Source organism: Pleurodeles waltl, chromosome 8, assembly GCF_031143425.1.
Source record: "Pleurodeles waltl isolate 20211129_DDA chromosome 8, aPleWal1.hap1.20221129, whole genome shotgun sequence".
Lineage (NCBI taxonomy): Eukaryota > Metazoa > Chordata > Amphibia > Caudata > Salamandridae > Pleurodeles > Pleurodeles waltl.
The window spans coordinates 974,204,630-974,221,320 of NC_090447.1; the positions used below are offsets into that span (position 1 = coordinate 974,204,630).

The 16,691-nt window shown below is 43.8% G+C and overlaps 1 long non-coding RNA gene across 1 annotated transcript in view; it reads left to right on the plus strand.

The window, feature by feature from the left end:
• Window positions 1-14,350, plus strand: part of LOC138250392 (uncharacterized) — a 124,455-nt gene extending 110,105 nt beyond the window's left edge. The window contains exon 4 of the long non-coding RNA XR_011194947.1: window positions 14,214-14,350. This is a non-coding gene — a long non-coding RNA (uncharacterized lncRNA). The remainder of the gene's footprint in view (window positions 1-14,213) is intronic.
• Window positions 14,351-16,691: the final 2,341 nt, after the last annotated feature.

Sequence of the window (16,691 nt, forward strand, 5' to 3'; positions counted from 1 at the left end):
CTACAAATTACCAGCAGTTGTGCTCCTGAAAAATGACCACAAATCCCAATTGTTCTCCGAAGTTGATTGCGGAAAAGAGCTAAAAAGAACAGCTGTTGATTTGATGGTCCTCATGAAAAAAGCCACAAGTGAAGAGAACACCCCACAGACTAACTGCAAATGTGAGATGCTTTACCCATTGCATTATTGCCAATAGTACTGGTGCAAAAGAAAGATCTCGATGGCGATGAAACATAATTGGCTGCTATCTTAGAGTCAGCCTGAGCAAAGGCTATTTTCAACTTTCTGTGCTTGAAAAGTGAAGCACAAAGTAACATAATTAGCCTTTCAGTACCATGAACTTGGGCTGAGCTGTGGCTCCCGGGTACCTGCACTACAAATGGAAGGTGGTTCTGTGTCCTGATAATGCAGTCAAATTCGCCCAAGTATCACTGTGGCATTATTCCATTGTGATTGTCACCTTTTTGATTGATACTTGTGACCCATTGGGCACAAGTTCAGTACAGTTTTAGGAGAATATTGAAGTTTACTGTAATGGGCATAATGAACTAAGATAGATACCTTCTTTGATTCACACCCACTCACTGGGTTTAAACGCTGTGCCTTGGAAGGTAGCCCCTCAGTGTTCTAACGTAGCTTCTTCATCAATTTACCAAATTTATTCCTCATCTTAGCATAAGGAGTTTTCATCAACTCCTAGGATGGCAGACCGCTAGCCCTGTACTCTTGACACAAGACTACATGCATTGCAATTCCTGGGCAAGAATATAAGTGTAGAAGCTGCCATTTACCACGTAGCATTGGTAGGACTGAGGAGAAAAGAAGTTCCAAGTAGAACGCCTACATAACTGCAATGCTAAGAATTGCCATAAGCTATTCCCCTTCACAAAAGTTTTTTTGCAATAATGGTTGGAGGCAACCATGAAGTGATTTGCCATCCTTCAAAGAGTAGCAAACAATTCTTGCATTCCATGTTGTATTGAATGAAGTGGGATAGTGCCTATGTTTCAGTATTTCGCAAATTAGACTGCACATCAAAACATGTTTTGATAAAGTGGCCTCTCAGTCAACTTTTTTCATTTAAAAAATAAATAAACTAACATCAATGTAATGACTCGTGTTTGCCTTTAAGTTGCATTACTCTTCACTGGAGTTTTTGTCATGGAAGGCGTTGAGGCGGAAGCCGAATTCGACAAACACAGTGTGTTGCGAAAAGCTCAGCAACCCTTTTTCTTCGTTTTCCAGAATATATTTTAAAGCTTCTAGTGAAGCAGCTGTATTTGAAGACTCAGCTGGCCAGAAACAAGTCTTGTCAGTTTCCCGTCAAATGCTTTTATTTTTAGAGAATTGAACTTCATTGGAGATGGAGTTAACCCCCATTGAACCACACTGTCTCCATCTTCAGACCATGACACATCTAAGATTAGAGGGCAGCTGAGTAATAGTTGTCGGTACAGGCTTTTTAAAATATATGTCACCCCCAGCTGGGGAGGCTGGATGCCGATCGTCCCTTGCAAATCTTTATAGTCTTAAACTACTTTCAGGTGTGGTTGGGAAAGAGAGAGCTAGAGGGCTTGGCATATAAGGCCCCAGCTTACCCATAGGCTAGTGAAATATCCTGTAATGCTTTTCTACCCTCAAGAAAGTGAGTTTCATCGTTATAAAGTTATGCCATTTTAGTAGCTGTTTTCTCTGCCTCCTTGCAGGTTCCTGTGCTATTCGTTCCACCCTTCCTCTTTTACCAGGAGATTGTAGCTAGGTTGTTTTGTGTTTGATTTTCAGCGTATTTCTCCAGAAAAGCAAGAAGTTAAACACTGTGCCAAGGGAATGACCGCTCCTCTTGCTTGAACAAAAAGAATGTGCTGACTCCCTCTGGCCATTCCCAGTGTTCTTGTCTGACGTAGGAGAGCTTGACACTAAGCAACAGATCTACATTGGCCAGTGTTCATTTAAAAAGAAATGCATATTTATGAGTTGTCTGCTATCTAAATTGATTTAAAAAAAACTGGGAACATTATGGTATGTCTGTTGCTAATGAGAATAAACTGTACTTGAAAAATAATACACTGGAACTGAATTGGTCTAAAATACAAAATTCAAGTGATGCACCTGTTCTGAGTGGCTTATCGGTCCCATCCTAACCGCCACTATTAGTGATTATAAAATGCAGTTGTAAAGTATTTAAGTTCACCCTTGAATTTGCAGAACTTGGTGTTCTAAGGAAGGGGGGAATGGCTTAGATGGTTTGTCCTTTCCCCTTCATGGGGACAGCCAGATTTTTGGACTGAGGGAGAAGCACCTGTTACATGTATTTGAAGAAAATAAGGTAGACTGCCGTACAGAGAAACCTGCCTGTACCCATCTAAGGAAATACTGTGAAGAACCAGCCCAATGCCAGTGTTTGAGTGTCACTGGCCTGCTCTGCCATAATACTACTCTGTATTGAAGATATTTTTTCGTTCTTTCTCTTCATGTCTCCCCTGGTGGAAGCACTCTTTCATTGCATGGTAGTGTTGCAAAGTATAAAGGTAAGGGGTGAGAATCCTAATGCTCACCTTACCCTGTTTGGCACACCTTCCAAGCCCACCTCTTTTGTGGTCCCACTGTTTTGTGCCATCCCAGGGCCTTCTTGCACTGCTCAGTGCTGATTTGCTGTTCATCTCACTCCAGCTCCACCTGGCATGCCAGCCACATCCATACTGCACACCCTGTTCTCTTTTAGTCTCTTCCAGGGCCGACCGCCAATCTTCATCTAGCACACCAGATTCCCAGCATATGACTGCTAAATTGCAAGGGCCATATCTGACCATAAGCTCTCTTGATAGCAGCTGTTTCACTGTATCTCCACTCTGATGTGTTCAAATTCTCCCTAATGAATGCAGGATATGTGGTATGTACATTGCATCCATCAACACAAGTGTTGCCTATGCCCAGTACAATCAGCTGCCGAGGGATTGCTGGAGTTTGGACGAGTCATATTGTGTCTTCCTTAACACTTTCATTTTCTTTGTTTAAATTGGAACTCTTTACCTTCCCCAGAGGTTTCTGTGTGTGGAATTATCAGCAGTCATGACAAAAAAGCTTCTTCTAGCAAGATTTCAGTCAGACATGTTGCCAACTTTAGTCTAACCAAGAAATATGTTTGCTGTTTTGATGGTTATTTGTCGCTGCAGGTTCCTCACCTTAAGAATAAGCCCCAGGTGTCAGACTATCTGAAAACTTTACATAGCGTGCCGCTGACTGGTGTTGTGCAGCTGTGTGTAGGCTTTGTTCCATTCCTGAAGTGATGAAACTGAGGCGCATATAAGCGCCAGCCTTGCTTACCAACGTCCGTTCCATTCTTTTTGTGCCTTTGAATGCAGATCTGGTGCTCCACTTTCAGTTTCACCAGTTTTTGATGGCCCCCCAAAACAAAATCCATTGTGTAAGGGAATGATGTCCCCTTCTTAAACGACAGGCTTCAGACCATGCCATGGCTGCAGAAAACAGATGTTGGTTACAGACCCTCACAAAGTGTGTCTTTAGTGGTTGGGCTCGGGGCACGACTCAGAGTCATACTATGAGTGTGCCGTCATGCACGTGAAGGCAGCCCAGGACCACAAAGCTATATTTGCCAAACAAAGGAAGCAGTCACTGGCCTTGCATACGCCCCACTCCAGGTTTAGAGTGTTGACCCACTCCTGTCCCAAGTCCACTTCAGCAAGATGTCCTCTTTGTAGTCGAAGTGTTCAGGTAAGAAGTCGTCCAAGCCGAAGTGTATGATGGCAAAGCAGAACTCTACCTCAGCCCACCGCACAAAAACAAAAGTCGCTAAGATGTAAAAGTTCTCCGAATCTACAATTGGGGAGCTCATTCTGCAGTTGATCTCGAGGCACCCAGAGTTCCCCAGAAAATTGGAGATGCCGGAGCTGGTCGAAATCCACATTGATCAGTCATTCATTGACAGTGACTGAGGAGAATCCGGTACCAAGTTGATAGCTGACCCCAAACCGGCCTCAGCTTGACCCTAACTATGGTCATGCTCCAAACCTGTTATAATGCACCCGATTCCCAAAAAGCTGAGTTTGATCCTTTGCTTTCACTACCACAGAGGCACCTTTAGAGGCTTCATGTTCTTTTTGGCTCTGACCAGAGTTTGCCTCCACTTTACAATGACATTGATGGGATGATTTACAACCCCTCTTTCCCCCTCCCCCCCACACCCCCACCTTACCTCCCCCCTTGCCAAGCCCTTTTATGATCACATGGGCATAGAGCAATCTTCCTTTGCTGTTGTAATTAGATTAGCAGCAGATGACCTGGACAAATGGCCTTACTGAGGTTTTGCAATCTGACTCCTTGCATCCTTTCAGTGAAGCCTTTGCTGATACCCTAATTGGCATTTGGTCAAAGCCATGTTCGTGCCCACTGTTAAAATGGCAAGTAGCCGGGCACCATAGACAGGCTCCCGTTGACCCGGTTTCCTTACATGGCATACTACTCTAGAGAGTCTGGTAGTTAAGGCTTCCACCAGCAAGGTGAATCCCAATTTGTTTCGTACAACCCCTCTGTAGAGGGATTGGAAGAGGATTGAGGCTTTCATTAAACTAATGTCCTCCTCAGCCAGCTTAGCACTGTTACCAGGTAAAGTGTTGTGTTTATTCAGATGATAAACACGCCCTCTGATACATGTCCAGAGAGATCTTGCTGGTAATCCTGACAAAATTTAGGGCATCATTTGCTCAGCTCAAACCTTTAGGATGGTCAACATTTGGTCAGAAATGATCCTTGCAAGCCTTGATACTACTGATTATCTAGGATGGGTGGGTTGCAACAAAGTGGTAAATCCGTCACCTTGTGTGGATGTGTTCCACAGGTTACTCATGGGATATAAAAGCCTCCCTTATAAATATAGAGGCCATGGATCTGCCATGAACGAGCAAGTCATTCTGGATATCAGTGTTCCCAGTTACCTTCCACTACGGTATCCAAGCCAATACATATTCTCTTTATCAGCACACAACCACGCTGTCAGAGGTTGAATCTAGTATTTTCTCCCAGGGTGGGGCTCTGTCACATCCGACAGATGGGTCCTTCAGTTTATTCAGCATGGTTATGGCCTACTACTTCTACCTACCACACCCCATCTCCCTCCCACACCAGACTGGCTCTCTGAGGAGCACCATTCCATTCCAATGCAAGAGGTACGAACTTAGCTGTAAATGGAGCCATCAAGCGGATTCTGGAAATGGATGACAGGCTGTTACTCGTGTTGTATCCTAGTACAGAAGGATGGAGTGCTTCGGCTCAGCATCTTGGATCTTTGCCCTATGAATGCCTTTCTAGGGAAGGGCAACTTCAAAGTGCTCACGCTGGCCCAGGTCCTGTCTGCCCTCGATCCGGGTAACTGGTCGGTGGCCTTGGATTTGCAGGATAAGTATTTTTATATACCAGTCCCCCAGACATTATCTCCGGTTCAAGATAGGGTAGGAGCGTTTCCATTTTGCCATGCTCCCCTCTGGGCTCACCAGTGTCCGCTGGGTGTTTCAAAAAGTGACGGCAGTGGTTGCAGCCCATCTTTTAAGGTCAGAGATATCATTTTTTTCCTCGCTTGTTGTCTGGCTGTTAAAGGTGGGATGCCACATTCAGTTGAGACCACCTCCAGGCGACAGTGGATTTCATGCTCATGTTCATCAGAGCTATCCTGAATATGGTTCATTTCAGGCCCTTCCCCCTGTAGCAATACGTCCAGGACATTTGGGCTATAATTCTGATGTTTCAGCCTCAATTTTGGTTCTAGGTGAGAGCAGTTCTGAAACTTCTCGGCCGTTTAGCTTCCCGCAACCTCCTTGTCAGTCACACCAGATGGCATATGCAGGTTCTGCAGTGAATTCTGTAGTCCCAAAAGGCCCAGCACCAAGGCAGCCTGTCAGATGTCCAAGTTTTGGAGGTAACAGCACATGATCTGCAGTGGAGGCTGCCCGACTCAAGCGGGCTAGCAGCAGACCTCTCACGTTTCCTGATCCAGAGTGGATGGTGCTAACAGATGTCACTGCTGGATTGGGAAGCTCATCTGAGGAAGGTGGAGATCAGAGAACTCTGGTCTCCATCAGAAGCCCGGCTCATTATCAGTAAGTTAAAGTTGTGGGCTATTTGGCACAGAAGGCCTTTCTGCGGTCCACTAACGGGATGCTGGTACAGGTTTACACAGATAACACGACCATTAAATGGTACTGCAACAAGCAGGGCATAGTGTGGTTCTGTGCCTCGAGTTGTTTGGAACATTAATGCATACCCTGATCGTGAACCACATGGGGGAACCCTGATTCGATCTTTTTATCGCTGTCGAGAAAGTGCACTGTCAAAACTTTTTTTTGCATTGGAATTCCTGCAAAACCTCTTGTTAGGAGATGCATTGCAGCTGGAATGGAACCCAGTACTGCTATATACCTTTCTGCCATTGTGTCTCCTGTCTGGAGTTCTGAAGACTATTAGGAGCAACAGGGCCAGGTCACCCTATTGATTTTGGATTGGACTGGGTGAGCATGGTACCCAGAGCTTTTGGGTATGAGTGTCTGTTCTTCGAACAGTTTACCACTCCGGGAGGATATTCTGGTGCAGTAGCTCAACAGGATTGCGCACCCAAACCTGCACAGTCTACACCTCCATGAATGGAGAGTGAGTAGGATCAGTTTATCTACCACCAGAGGCTGTGGATGTCTTCCTTGCTGGCAAATGTCAGTGTGTGAAGTCCACTTAATAGTGGACACTGGGACAAATTTGTGAAACAGACCTTATGCAAGTCAGACTGGTAGGTGTTTTCTGGTTTGTTTTGTGATTGGCCCCGTAAGGCCTTGCAGTGGGCACTAGTGAAGGTTATTTGTCACGTCTTTCAGCATTTTGCATTTTTTTCAGACCAACAGTCCTTGCTTAAATCACCGGTTGTGATGTGGGTTTTTTAAAGGTTTAACCCACATGTTCCCTCCTAAAATGTTTGTGATGCCACAGCGGGACCTTAATTCAGCCTTGACGTTTCTCATGTGTACTTCCTTCAAGCTGATGCATGGCTGTTTGTTGCATCTTTGATCTTAAATACAGTCTTCCTCGTTGCAAGGCAAACTCTAGGCTCTCCCATACAACGGCCCTACCTTTTTTTTTCTCCTGACAAACCCGGTCAGGTTGTTCAGGTGACCTTCTTTCTGAAGGTGTGACTCGTTTCCATGTTGGGCAATCCATCATTCTTCCAGTGTTTTTTGCCCTGCCTTATCCTTTCAGAGTAGATGAAAGGCTATATTAATTGGACGCCAAAAGAGCTTTCAGCTTTTGCATTGATCATATCACAGAAAATCGAAAGGATCAACAGCTTTTTCTCGAGTGCTCTGGGGCAAAAAATAATGTGGCTGTGCACAAAAAGATTATTTTGAGGAGGTTTGCCCTCTGCATCAAGATCGGCTACTCATTGGCAAAAGGTAGCTTCCAGAAAGTCTGAAGGCCCATTTTGCCAGACCTAAGGCTGCTATCAATATGTTGGCACACAGAGGGTGCCTGTCCTAGACATTTCGCGCATGAATGTCAGAGCACACATTCACAAAGCAGTACTGCCTTGATAGCCTGATCTGCTGAGAGAGGTATTTTCCCTGCTCTGTTCTACAAGATTTTTTGGCTTGAGTCCATTCCACAAACCCTCCAGCGTGGAGCTAAAGACGAGAATTTGTGGTTAGAAGTATCCATCAGAAGAACACATTGCTTAACCTTCAGTAATGCTCTTTATGGTGGATGCTATATTAAACTGCCAATCTGTGCCACTGCAAAGGTATTAGTGGTAGGAAAGGCCTATAATAACTCCAAATGGGCATCTGTAATGCTGGCAAGTTTGGCCTGCCAAATTACTAGACTGACCATTGTGACCTGAAAACGTTTTTTCATTGTTCAGTTAAAGTGCATCATTTGTCCAGTGCAAATCTGTAGTGTAAATGCATTGACTTATGCCTTATTACTTTTATTTTTTAGGGTCGAGTGCAAAGCGCTCTGTCCCTGGTGTAATCTCTCTATGGGCTTTTAACCACACCCATGAGTTTGGTTGGTTTCTGGGGTTGCCTTTTACAATTCGCTTCATTTCATTAGTGGAAGGCATGCATGTGTCATGGCTTTTGCAGTGTTTAGCCCACCTCAATCGCACCGGCCAACTACTGAAAACATACGAGGATCTGTGTTTCCCGTATGGTTTCTGGACTACTTTTTCTCTTTATTTTGCCAGCAGCGTGATCTCTCTGGACATTAATCGAGCGCCTTTTCATGACATCGACCTTGTTACATGGCTAATTGCACTTTTGCCGGTTACATGGATAATTGCACATTTGCCAATAAGTTCCACTGCTAGCGAACTTCTGTTTCTTTTTGTGTGTCTCCGTCATACTTAACGGTGGCTGTGGGCTCGCTTATGTGAAACTGTTTTACTTTTCAGTTTATGTGGCAAGAAAAGTCCGGTTAGGAGTTTAAAACGCGAATAGCCGTAACTCGAGCGAACGTGAGACCCGTTGCAGTGCAAATCTTGTTTTTTTTAATGATTTATAGGTGGAATCAACTCTTGGCATCTCTCCTTACTTGTCTCTTTATAATTCACACACTTTTGAGTTTGCTTTCCCTTTTATCATGTTGTCTGGCTCTTACAGTTTTTGCTCTCTTCCTTCCCCCAAACTCTGCTTTGACACAGCCTCCTTCCAGACATATTTCTTTACTTTTTCTCTTTTTAGTTTTTCCTTCACTTCCTATGATCTTCCTTTTTCACTTTGTTGAAGCAGACATGAAGAGACTAACCTAACCCATGTCTCCTCCCTGAAAGTCTTTTTTGCAAGAAACAGTTTTCCACATATTACCTTATAGATGAGAAGCTGTCTTAAGCTTTTGTTTTCTGTTTTCTAACTGCTGGAACCAGAAATTGATATCTGACCCGTAGTTCTTGTTTCATGAATTCGAAGAGTTTTCTCCTTTTTGATTGTCACCATTCTTCAAAGCCTACACTTTTGACTTGTCTGAAACGCGTTCATCCACTTGGTCAATTTCAAATTTCAATTTGGCTTTTAAACATTGTATGGTATTAGCAGCATTGTGTGTGTTACTTGGAAAAAGCATTGCTTGCTGGGCATGCACCGATTCTCTGAATTAGCACATATGCTCTAGAAGATGAATGAAAACGCAGAGCTGTCATTCCCCTGTCTCTTAAAGTTTCGCTGCAGGTGCTCGTACCCAGTGGCGTAGCGTGGGTTGTCAGCACCCAGGGCAAGGCAAGTAATTTGCGCCCCCTAACCCGTGGATTTTAGCACTCGCGAGTGTGAGCGCACCCCCCCCCCCCCCAGATGTTGCGCCCGGTGCAGCCGGCCCCCCCTGCTCCCCCCACGCTACGCCACTGCTCGTACCAACCACTAAGGGAGCCTTGAAGCCCTTCAAAATGGTGATTGCAGTCAAAACACCTACCCTCTGTGGGCCTTCTTGTTCTCCTTCAGAGGTTGTAGCGCCAGGTGCTTGTAGACAGACCCCAGCAGCCTCGTCATTGCTGCGTTTTTGAGGTCACTGCAGCGACCATAGCTGCCTACCATTTGGATTGGGGCTAGTGAGCTCTTGCCCTTTATCAAAGGGGATTGAAGTCTGTAATACCCACACCCACCATCCATGGCATTCCCTAGGATCACTTCTGCTCACTGATGGGGCACCTTGTTTTGTAAGCTGTTGGAATGGGATAGGCCCTCTGCATGATTTTACAAGCCTGCATTCCCTCCCCCGAATTACGCACAACACATGGTTCTGGTATTGTTGATCTGCTTTTGGCCTAAAAGCACACAACTCTCCTGCGTCTGCACTGAGGTCCACTGTATTTATAGATTGCAGCCCAAAGATAATTGCTATAGTGATTTATGTCTTATGTCAGCTTGCCGGAGTGAGCTGCATTAGTCCTTATAGCAACAGAATTGAGCTATGAGCAGCAGGGCCAGTTTTCATGTTGCTGATTGAGGAAGAGTGGCTTTACGGCCTCATGTATGTACATTGCCTCCATCCCATGTTTGTGTATGCAGCATGTATTTGGTGGTGTATGTGCACAGCAGGATCTTTTAGGAGCATCCATGTAATGGATGATTTGTGCATAGTGAAATTCATTTTAAAGATCACTACTGTAGAGATCGTGCACGTAATAAAGCCTTCAGGCGAGTGATGTGTATGGCTAGCATTCCTTGAGTTTTTCTGTTGAGCTAGTATCTTGGGTGTGGGAGGTCCGCCGACAACAGTCTCTTTAGAAGTGCAGGGATAGTCTTTTTTTCATGACCTAGCCTTTTCTTTTTTCAGGTTTTACCACCATCAGTTTCATATGTGATGTAGCTGGATCATAGATTGTGTTCAGAAGTGCAGGCCCAGATCTCTTGCCACTTCCTTTTCTTTTCCCCAAGAGGTGCTCCAACGTAAAGGCTGATGTGTCTTAAGTATGAAGGCTTCCCTTCATTTGTGCCTGTTTTCTGTCTCTTGAGCAGCTTACAGCCCCATTGCCTCCCTTGTGCTGGCACACACAGACAAATATTTTGCATGTTGAATTCACAAACCCTGTCTAGAAATACGATATGAAAGATGACTGAAATCCCAAGTCAGTGTTCCGTTGATCATTGCTAGATCACACCAAGTGCAAGGTTGGAGAAATTTGACATCTAAAGGTACTGTTGCTGTTAGCTATCTTCCTAGCCTGGTGAGCAGAGAGGGGGTAAGTCTGAATTGTTCTGCAAGAGCTGGGCATCTGCCTTGGATGAGGAGCAGGCCTTGTTGCGAAGGGAGGCACACTAGAGGTTGCCCCATAAGTGGAGATTGTCCAGAGGAGTGCCCAGCAAGGAGCTAGGTGGTGTAGGGGCTGGCCACAGTAGAGGACTAAGAAAAACGAGTGATATCGTCACTGTGGTGCCTAGGGGAAGATCAGTGCTACAGAGACTTGGTGAACCCGTGTGCCCTGCTCCAGCTGATTCTCAAGGTTACCTTGGCACTTCTCCCTGGTGTGGAGAATCTGAGGGATTGCCAGTGGGGACTGCGTTTACCAAACATCTGCTGTGGAGAGCCCTTCGAGCAAGAGAGTCTTTGATGCTTCTGAGGGCCCCCCATTGGTCTGTGAAGCATTGTGCAATACTCTTACCTGAACAATGAGCAGATTTTTTCCCCACTTTGTTCCACAGCTATGCTGACGCTTGCAAGTGCATGTTGTGACCATTGATCTCACTCCATGACTGAGACCCCGGGGATCCAGGATTGCAGCCTCCATTCAGTATCAAAGGCTAGTGGCGTGGGCTTTCTGTTCATTTGGGTGTTACATTTGTTTAGGCTTTTGACCACTCTGCAAACCATAGATGTACCGCAGGAGTGGCTGGAATTGGTAACCACTGCAACCGGTGACTGACTTTCTGAAGTAAAGAAACCAGTGTGTGAATCTTGAGGTGACGTTCTATCTGAGGCTTAGAGAGACATTGACAACACCTGCCACCCAGTTTTGCCATCAGTACACTGCAGGCTAAATAGTGGGCACTAGAGACTTATGTTTTGACCACAGAATATAGACAGCTGATTCACTCGATTACTGCCTTTTTTCTAGGGGTTGCTTAAAGTATTCCCATATCACTGTGCCTTTTGTGCAGTATTGAGTTTTGTATAGATCAGAGTACTTTTTGGACAAACTATTTATTAAGAGCTGTACAGTGTGCTACTGAGTGTCAAATCCCACACCACCACCTTGAGTAAACTTTGGGCTGCTCACCCGCTACCCTGAGAGTCAGGTGCTCAATGTGGGTATTTGATGTTCAATTTTCAGGACTGATAGACTGCACTGTGACATAAAGAGGCAAGCTGACACATACACCATGCTTCGGGCCTAGTAGCCTGTGTGTTCCCCAAGGGCTCCTAAACGGGCTCTGACATGAGCCATTTCTGTGTGGTATGAAGCTAATGCATCTTTCTGGAGCCTTTTTGCCCATGTCTGTTGTGTGGCAGACACATTCCCTTATTTAAATTGAACCACAACCCCAAGTAAATGAGGAAAGTACACACACTATTTTCAGTGGGCACGAACTTTGATGTTTTCAGAAGGGGCCGCCCATGTTTAATACCTCTTTTGTACCATCAGACTGGCTAGGTAAAACAAACGAGTGAAGCAAAAGACTGTTTTTATACAAGACAATTTTACCAACGTTGAGCATGTTCTAACTAGTAATTCTTGCGGTTGATCGATGACCAGAAATTTATTTGGAAAACCGTGACTGATGCCTGAAAGGCATCAACCCTGCTCATACCACATCTGGTTGAAACTTAATTCTGCTGCAGATCTCTACTAATCCCCTATCTTAACAAGGGGTCACCAACCAGTGTCAATTTTCCCTTTTAAGTTCAGTCCTGTTTAATATCATAAGTCTACAGCTAAGAAATAACTAGTGTAAATAGTTCTTGCTATAAATGCCATTTCAACTGATATTTGTTTCAGATGCATTCCACTTAATTTTTGACAGGTCTGTCCTGCATGAGCAATCTCAATTCATGCCAATTACTGAATGAATAGAGGCGCGAAGAAGCACTGTCTTAAAATAAAACATAAAGCAGATCAATTGTCCAAATCAGCAGAACTGATGATTGATGGGATATCTTCCCTGATCTCATCACTTTAAATTAATGGATGCCTTACATCATCTGATGTTTGTGCAATATACCAAAATTGAAAAGGAAAAATCCTGCCATTAGCTGTGTGTAAAAGTATTTAGATACACTAGGTACAAATGCGTGAGGTCCATCAGCAATTGAAAACATTGGAATCATACAAAAACAAGGTATTCCTTCTGCGTCAGAGAGGCAGTGTTGTTTTGCTGCTCCAGACTGTGATTTTCTTACCAGTCCTCATGCCATGTCTTGTTGATTGACTCAGATTGAAATCTATCCTGCAACACATACACTCGAAGTTAGATACTGTTTTTAGTATTTTGTTATACTTTTGGTTATGTCATCCTGTTGTAAATTTCATGTAGCTTGCATTTCAAATTAAGTTTCAGAAGAAAATAATTGCTCTGATGTTTGGCATGGGTACCTTCTCACATTTCCCTTACTTTTGCATGAAATTCGTATGAATGAAAAGCCTCAAATGTTAAATAAAGGCAGTCATTGAATGGTGTGTGTACGAGCATTCACTGAAAAGCTGCATACGTTTTGCTTAGGTTAAATTAATGTAAATGTGTTGTTAATATGGTTTATAAACCATAGAGTACAGGCAATTCAGTTTTCTGCATATTTCATCGTCCCTTATGAACTTCTCCCCTGCTCATCGCTGTTTCAAGCGCCATGACCTCATCACTATCATTCTTAGTGTGCTCTCACCTGCTGCTATACCTTTGAATCATTTCATGTACCTTAATTTGAATCAGCCCTTGATCTGGATCTTTCCACCCTGCCTCAAGTCCTTAACGGTTGTATTCAATCAGTTCACTTGTCTGAGGTGATCAGAATCAACGTGTTAAATGCTGCCACTCTAATCTAAAGCAAGTCAGGGCTACACTCCTATGGCAAAAAGGAGCTACCTGCACCCGATACTATTCCTTCCCGTGTCATGGCCAACTGCACTTGTCGTGCTGGATGCTTCCACCCGCTTCGACAAGTTTCCTCTGCTCCTCATCTTTTTTTCCTCCATCTTTGGCACAGTGAAAAGAGTCCCCACAAGACTCTTCCATGTATGACGAACCAAATGCTCCCCCTGCTGCATGTCCACAGGGTACCCTCCCTTACATTATCTCACGGATCATTTCCAGTGCCCTAAACATTTTTGCCTCTTAACCGTAACTCCTGCCCAACAACTTCGACAGTCACACAATAAACAATGTTGTGGACCTTTCCGTTTCAACTCGACAGATGATACTCCTAGATCTGAATGAATACCTGCACTTTAAGTAAAAGTTATGATGGTGGTCGGGTGAGAGAACCATTTTGATAGCGTTAATTTGTGCAGCAAATACATTTTCAATGGAAACAACCTATAATGCAAATAACACCATAGTGGCAGACAGCGGAATGAGCACTAGTTTCATTTGCAGGTGTTGATTGTTTTTTTAAAACTGTAAAACGATTATGGCATGCTACTGTATTTACATATGCTTTTGACAGTATCACTTCGTACGAGCAATATATTTTTTATAATTTGTATTCATGGGAGTTTTTCTTTTCATTTCTTTGTGCAGGTGCGAGGTCTTGTCTCCTTCCCAATAGTGCAGTAATGTCATAGCGTAAACCCTACCTTGCAGAGTGGTCCATTATATTAATTGATCTCGCCTCTGACGCTGTAACCAACAGCTAAAAAGCAGTCCAGTCGAACCCACATCTTGGATTTTGTTTTAAAATAGCTCTCCTATGCCGCTTCATCAGTATGCTGTTCATTTAAGACACCTTTTCATTATGGTTCATTTACAATTTGTATTCAAACCAAATGCGTTCCAGTCAGTGAACCTACTGAAAGACAGCCATTTTCTCAAGTAAAAAAATATAATAAATACAAGGGTAAACCAAACTAAAATGTAAAGCTTTTTCATTTTTTATGCTTATTTTTTTAACATAAAGTGATAGTTGAAATTGTAAAACTTGGTCCAAGGTTTTCTATATTTGCATCAAAAGCATATTTGTATTCCTGTTGTATTAAAATAATTTGGATGACACAATGGGAAGAATTACATAGGTTTGCAATAAATATTTATTTTTTTAGGATGTCTCGTCTGTGCTTCTTTTTTACTTATTTAATTGCACATTATGTTACGCTCTTCTGTATACGTTTATTTTCTTTGCTGCCGAAAGAGCACATTGCTTCCTATTGGTTTTAATTATCAGTTTATGCAATATTCCTTCTCTGATTACATTTGTCGCATTGCAGCAGTTAGATATTTTCAGTCACACTTGATTCCCTCCTGTGTGTATATGTATAGTACACAGTGGGGGGAGAGGAGGCACAGCTGTGTACTTTTGCAGAATGAATCATTTTCTGGATTCACATGTTGTGCATTATTCCTCCATCTCGTGGTTGGCTGCGCAGTTGTCTTTTTTTTTTTTTTTTTTTTTTTTCTCCTCCCTGCTGTGGGTGTCGTCGACCACCATTTGGTGGTATGTCCATCCCCTTGTGTGACATCAGACAGCACCCCGGATATTCCTGTGTAGTCGTCATCTTCAAATGCTTTTTTCCTGCCATTGGGTCTGGAAGTAATGGAGGAGCTGTGAAAATGTTTTCGAAAAAGGAAATTTTTGAAGAAATAAAAATAAATTGCAGAGCAGAGAGAAGGGGGACCTTTCTTTTTTTCTCCCGACAGGGATCCTGCTGGTACCAGCCATGTGGTCGGAGAATGAAGGCAGTTAGGGACCATGGAAAACACCTCCTTTAATATCTGCCCAAGCTGCCACCACAAATTCGTCCAGAGAGACCCTTGGCATGATCTCTAGACTGATTTCCCCAAAGAAAGGAGTAGACAACTACCCTTCAAGGCAGTCACCACCAGACAAACCTCTCCATATAAAATAACACAATTAAAAGGGCTGCTGAAACATATGGGGTTAGCTGGAGAAAGAGAAGGGAGACACTTGTTTCCTCCTTGAGACACTAATGTCAGCCAGCATGGGGAATCTGTCTACCAATGCTTCCCAGCGTATTAGATCAAGAAAAGGTGTGTTTTATTTTGGTAACCATCTACTGCTAAAGCAGTAACCTCCAAAAGTAGAGAAAAAATACAAGGCATCTATGCAAGACTTAAAATACATACAAGGGAACACCCCAGCTGATTCCATCATTGTGGCAACCACAAGAAAGCAGAGCAATGCACACACTTCCACAGGACCACCACCTGCAAAGGAGAGCAAGAGGCTGGTTATGGTGGGGAGAAAAATGAAGAGGGAGGCTTAACCCAATGGCAGATTGCCTGTTCCAGCATCCTCTTAAATAGATCTGGCCACCAACAATGGGATGAGATGGAGTCCCTCATGCAGCATCTCCCAAAGGAGTACAAAAAGAGGGCTGAGGCAGTCATGCAACAGGGCCAAAACAGTCAATAAATGTCTAAAATTAGCCCTACATGCGGCAGATATTGCTAGCAGGCAGATGTGTACAGGCACAGCTATGAGAATATATGCGTGGCTCAGGGTGTCTGGGTTCAAGCCAGAGATACAAGCTTCTATCATCCACATGCCTTTTCCAGGAGACGTGTCCTTACAACAGCTGAAGAAGGACTAAGAAACGGCCAAAACAGTGGAGGCTATACAATACAAAGACACATTCCTAAGGTGAGGAGGCACATCCTGAAGACCTACATGCAGAGCACCTTTTACATCTGGCCCGCGAGTGACTTGAGCAACAACACCTGATAACACAAACCGAAGGCCCAATACAGGAGTGGGAAAACAATCACATCAGACAAATCAATTGTGAACGTGGCACTTCACGGATACTGTATAGAACATACCAAGGAACCAACTCCTATCCCCCCCCCAATCCAAAGGAATCTCAAGGGGAAGAGATCATACAACTATGGAAAGAAGTGAAAGAACTCTTACAAAAGAAGGCTATCAAAAGAGTACCAGTAAGGGAAAGAAACAAAGGAAACTGTTCCCCTTAGCTCTTTGTCCCACAGCAACATTGAACACCGAGTCCAGTCCCAGACCTCAGATTCTTAAATTCATTCGTA